We start from the raw sequence: 6339 nt of genomic DNA on the forward strand, positions 1-6339 counted from the left end.
TGTTGGTCAATGCTACAGAATTTCCTGAATGACACAGTCCTTCCTCACCAAGACTGTAACAGCCTAATAAAGAACGAGGCATAGACCACTAAATAAACCTTATGAATAATAGTTCTTACACATTGACGTCTTAACATGGTACAGGTGAGTACCTTACAAAAACTTACTCATTTAATCTTTACAAAGACCCTATAAAATACATACTATTATTCCAAGTTTCTATGAAAAAAAAAAAAAAAGAGACTCAGGGAAGTTAACTACATGTCTCAATATTATGCGGCTTCCAAGTGGTGAATTTAAGCATAGGTCCTTTAAGGCTCAAGTCCATTGTCTTAACCACTTCATCTTAGACCTCCAAACTGTGATGTATCTTTTTTCTACCTTTTCCCATCAACCAAGCACCTTCTCATCAGATTCATTTTATGCCTCTTTTACTGGTGTTTCAACATTTGAACTTTACAGTTTGGCTGAAAGTTAATCCAATAGAGTAGAGGCTTTGTATGTAGGTGTATTTGAAAAGCACTTTCATTAGCTACAGAGACTTTAGCCCTGTATCCTGGAATTAGGCAGGGTTAGGAGATGGCCACCTGGAATTAAAATATGAAGTTTACCAAAGAATAGTAACCAAAAGTGCTAGGTTGTTTGAGATCCCTTTCAGAGTCCCTGTTCTTTGAATCATGCCCTGATTATTTTCTCTGATGTGTACATGCTCACCTGTAGGTTAGCCATAACTCTCTCAGCCCCACCCTCATCAGCAGCTATTTATTAAATACTTCAGTGTTACTCAGGATGCATGTAAATGCTATGTAATTTTAAATATCTGTGATGATGTATTCCTTGTAGAATCAAATAAGAACGATGAAAGCCACTCTCCTCCTATGATCAAATTAACTTAGTCACATAAAAGTAGGAAACATGTCAAAAATAACCATTTCAGGCCTCTGGAAATCAAGCAAACAGAAACAACTAATGGAGAAGCATTTATTCATAAGAAACCCACTGGAAGCCTAATAAGGGCAGTGGGATCTGTAGCCTTCCTTCCTGGGAATGCTTTCCTCCTCCTTGCCTATTTCAGGTGAAGTGACAACTCAAAACCAGTAGGCATGTTGCCAGAGTGGGCTGACATTTTTGAACAGGAGATATAAAACCATATTCACATTATTAAAGTAGCAATTTTTGGAGGAAATGAACAGGGAAGCTTGTGCCTCTGTTAACTTATGGTTACGGAGCTGTGAATAACCCATAGAGTGAGTGGAGAGAACCTAGAAATGAGAGACATAGAAGGATCTGATAAGCTCTTAATACCTCCCTGAGAGACTGGATAAATAAACATACATGCAAGGAAAGCCAACTTGGGCCCAGCAGAAAGGAGAAGATAGGGTGTATTTGAGAACTGGCTGAATTTTGAATGTGTTCCTCAGAGAAAGCCTTTCAGCAAAAGGTGGAAACCTTATGGAATCAACGTGTTCGAGCACAACTGCCCAAATCATTGACTGATCACAGAGCCATGAAAGACACAGAGTGACCCCTAGGGTAGCCAGGTTAAAAAATAAAAATGAGGGCAAGATAAGCTGAACACACACATCTGTGGCCATACATCATGAGAACTGAAATCCAGGGAAGTCATTAAAAAAACAAGCATATAAACAACAACAGCAAAAGCATACACATCTTAAGGGGGAAATGAGAGTTGAGTTGCTATAGTATCTGAAATGCCTGGTTTTGATAACTAGTTAATATAGGAAACTCAAACAACTGAATAGCAAAAACAAAAACAAAAAATTCAGTTAAAAACAAACGAAAGATCTGAATAGCCATTTCTCAAAGAATATATACAAATGACCAACAGACACATGAAAAAGACTCAACATCACGAGGTAACGTGAAAATCAAATCTATTTGAATGCAATGAGATACCGTCTCACTCCAGTTAAAATGAGTGTTATCAAAAAGATGAAAAATACTGGATGTTGGAGAAGATGCAGAGAAAAAATGCTCATACACTGTGTGGGGGAATGTAAATTAGTACACTGTGAAAAAAAGTATGGAATTTCCTCAAAAATTAAATATAGAACTGCTGCTGGTTAATTATAAAAGAAAATCAGTATATCAAAGAGCTATTTACACACCCATGTTTATGACAGCACCGTTTACAATAGACAAACTATGGAAATCACCCAAAGTGTTCACCAATGGATGAATGAATAAATAAAATTTAGTACATGTGCACAGTGGAATATTTTTTAGTCATTAAAGAGAACAAAGTCCTGTCATTTGTAAAATCATGGATGAAACTGGAGGCCAGGCATGGTAGCTTAAGCCAGTAATCCCAGCATTTTGGGAGGCCAAGGTGGGCGGATCACAAGGTCAGGATATCGAGACCATCTTGGCGAACACGGTGAAACTCCCTCTCTACTAAAAATACAAAAAAAATTAGCCGGGCATGGTGGCGGGCGCCTGTAGTCCCAGCCACTCGGAAGGCTGAGGCAGGAGAACTGTGTGAACCTGGGAAGCAGAGCTTCCAGTGAGCCGAGATTGCGCCACTGCACTCCAGCCTGGGCAACAGAGCAAGACTCCATTTAAAAAAAAAAAAAAAAAAAAAAGAAAGAAACTGGAGGACATTATGTTAAATGAAATAAGCCAGGTACAGAAAGACAAATAGTGCATGTTCTCACTCACAAGTGGAAGTTAATAGAAAATTGATCTCATGGAGATAGAGAGTAGAGTAACAGTTACTAGAGGCTGGAAAGGGTAGTGCAGAGTGCAGGGGGTGTGGGCGGGGGTGGTGGGAATAGAGAGGGGTTAATGGGTAAAAAAATATACATTTAGATAAGAGGAATAAGATCTAGCATTCAGTAGCACAATAGAGTGACTATGATTAGCAATAATTTATTGTATATTTCAAAAGAACAAAAGGAACGGAATTGGAATGTTCCTAACACAAAGAAACGATAAATGTTTAAGAGGATGGGTATCCCAATTACTCGGATTTGATTACTGCACATTGTACACTTATACCAAAATATTACATGTACCTCATAAATATGTGCAAGTAGCATGTATCCATAAAAATTTTAAAAACTGTATGGTTTTGAACAAAATGTCCATCCTGTGCCAATACCTTAATTGCAGCCTAATAAGAAACTGTGACGCAGAGGTCCCAGCTTAGCTTTACCTGGATTTCTGACCCATGGAAACTCTGAGATAATAAACAGATATTATTTTAATCTAGTAAGATTTTGGGTAAATTGTTACATAAAAGGAGGTAACAAAAACAGAACTTTCCTTTTATCATCAACTTTTCTCTTCCAGGCCAGGCACGGTTGACTTGCACCTGTAATCCCATTTTCGGAGACCTAGGCAGGTAGATAACTTGAGTTCAGGAGTTTGAGACCAGCCTGGGCAACATCCTGAAACCCTGTCCCTACAAAAAAAATGCCCATGCTGGCACATGCCTGTGTTCCCGGGTCCCTGGGAAGATGAGGTGAGAGGATCACTTGAGCCCAGGAGGTCAAGGCTGCAGTGAGCCGTGATCATGCCACTGCACTCCAGTGCATCCCTAAAGCGTCTCTCTCTCTCTCTTTCACTTCACCTTTCCTCCTGCTATAGTCCTGTTTATGTTTATGTTTAATATCTACCTTTAAAATACATACTAAAGACAAATTTCCAAGCAACAGAAAATAAACACAGGTAGAAGCTTTTTGAATTAAACCATGATGTCTGATTTTCTTGCATATTTCTACCATTTCTAGCTGTCCAGAGAGCAATTAAGTTATATTGGATCACAATTTGCATGGTATATTGATGGACTTAATAACTTACATCTATTGCTTCCAAAGATATTGTTTTCTTTTGTCTTAATTTATAAAATTTATCCATATTAGTAACTTTCTCCAGTGTACATTTTCTCATTATTCTATTTTCCTTCTTTATGAATTTTAATTTTATACTATTTTTCTTTCTTTACTTTTATTTTAATACCAAAACTGAAGCTAATGTGATTGTCTAATACAAAAAAAAAAATTGGGGGGATGGATGCGTCTCAGTAAAGAAAAATGAAAGTCACACATATTGAAATAGATTAGTATTAGTAAATTACCTTTACTCCCTTCCACCCCTTTCATCCATTTCTCTGAATATCAAATGATAGATCCATACTCATAGGCCAAGCTTGATACTGTCCTATGTTTCTCTGAGATTGAAGAGATGGGCCCCTCTTATGTAACTATAATCTATTTTATCTGAAGTAAATCAATAAAAGGAGTTAAAATATTATCAATGTTATACTCTAAACTTCCAATGCTTCTTTACAATACAAGGATCTCAAACATTGTTTGTTATACTAAAAGTGGTAATGTGTGTGTGTGTGTGTGTGTATATATATATATATTAGAGATACAATCTTACTCTGTCACCCAGGCTGAAATGCAGAGGCATTATCATGGCTCACTGCAGCCTTGACCTCCGGGAATCAAGGAATCCTCCCCTCTCAGCTTCACCAGTAGCTGGGACTATAGGCATGCGCCACCACACCTGGCTATTATTTTTACATTTTTAGTAGAGGTGAGGTCTCACAGCATTGACCAGGCTCGTCTTGAACTCCTGGCCTGAAGCAATCTTCCTGCCTTGGCCTCCCAGAGTGCTGAGATTACAGGTGTAAGCCTGTAGGATAGTATCCTACGGCCTGGCCTGAAGGATAGTTTTATTTTAAAATCTGTCACTAACCAATGCTTTTAAAAAATACAGTAAAATAAATTACTAGAAAAACGAAGTATTAAAAAGGACCAGAAAATGTAAGATCAATGTTAATTTTCACTCTAAGAATCACTAGATTTTATCAAATAGCTATGAAAGTTTCTAAACACTCTCTATTTCCATACTTAACACAGTCTGGAAGTAAACGTTTCAGAGGATGGCACAAGGTCACAGACTACATTTTCAGTAGATTTGGTCTAAAAGATCACTTCTAATTTTGAGGACAGAGACTTTTAGTACAGCTCTTTAAGAATAGTTATTTGAAGTGTTATAGCTCTTTTAGAATTGTCTAGCAGGCTTTCTGGTTTTGTCAGAAAGGCCCTAAAAATAAAATTTTTTAAAGAAAGAAAAAATAATAATAATAATAATAAAAGAATGGTTATTTGAACTCCGTTGGTCATCAAGGTTTGTGTTGCATATGGGTAGAGATGGCCACAGGATGTAATATCGCAAGCAGCAAGAGTATCGTCCTTGGCTCATTCTAAAACTCCCTAACTTGAACAATGTCAAGAGTTTCCTCCTTTCTTACTTCAACAATTTTCTCCTCTCAAATGGTGAAAATGTAAGAGAGATTTGAGCATGGTTAAAAGATCTGAAAGAAAATCTTACCTGGGAGGAAGTAGAGTTAGTGGGACTGTGCTGAGTAGGAATGTGATGATTTAGGCAGGTGGAGCGAAAGATGGAGAGTAATTATATCCCAGGAACCAGAGTTTAAAAAAAAATTATAAAGAAGTCTCCTTGGGGTCATGGTAATTTCTACATTCCCCTGACCTGGCACGGGGCTTCTTCAGCAGACTTTATTTTACCTGCCTCTAGCCTTACAGGAGGCTTATCAAGGTGATAAGATGCTGTTGCTTTATGAGTGAACTCTTATGCCCTGTAACTTAGTTTAACAATAATCACTATCATCCACTGAATTTGTGTAATAATGGCTTTCTTCCAAACCTGCAAATACACACTTCTAATTGCTTGACGATAACGTATTTAAAAAAAAAAAATGATGGAATTTTGGAAGGCTTACAAATCAAATGGAAATGAGGATGTTCTGCGTAGACGTGATTTATTTTTCAGCACTCTCTCATGTGCTTTTTAGATACAGTCAGTTCCTAACACATTTCTGAACAGTGTCTTTGTTGTATATAAACTCCCATTCTAACCAGAGAAATGGAGAGTTAATGGTTTTCTTTATCAATTCTAGAACTGGATTATATTGCAAAAATAAATTTAGGTGTATATATGCAAAAATCTGTAAATCACACAGAAACAAGTGCTTGCTGAAGTATGAAAGCTATTATAGTTTTCCTCAGAAGCATAGTGCTTAGTCTATAAAAACTTCTTTGTAAACTTAATGACAGTCTAGTTCTCCCTGATAGTTTTGTGCAATACTTTAAGGTTCTGTCAAGTTATGTTCTGTGATTCAATAAGCAAACACTTAAGTGCAATGAGAAAAAAAAAAAAAAAGAAAGCAAGAGTGACTTCGCTTTAATATGGGATCGTGTGATGCCACAGCCCAAACAACACAGAAATTTAGGATTTAGAAGTTTAAACTATGAAAAACAAACAAACAAACAAAAAATAATAAAT

General features: G+C 37.0%; 1 non-coding gene across 1 annotated transcript; it reads left to right on the plus strand.

Moving 5' to 3' along the window:
- The first annotated feature begins 5018 nt into the window (after positions 1 to 5018).
- On the plus strand, positions 5019 to 5079 carry LOC112428610 (U7 small nuclear RNA). Its single transcript, XR_003020648.1, has one exon. It is a non-coding gene; the product is annotated as a U7 small nuclear RNA (small nuclear RNA).
- Positions 5080 to 6339: the final 1260 nt, after the last annotated feature.

This window comes from Macaca nemestrina, chromosome 11, assembly GCF_043159975.1.
Source record: "Macaca nemestrina isolate mMacNem1 chromosome 11, mMacNem.hap1, whole genome shotgun sequence".
Lineage (NCBI taxonomy): Eukaryota > Metazoa > Chordata > Mammalia > Primates > Cercopithecidae > Macaca > Macaca nemestrina.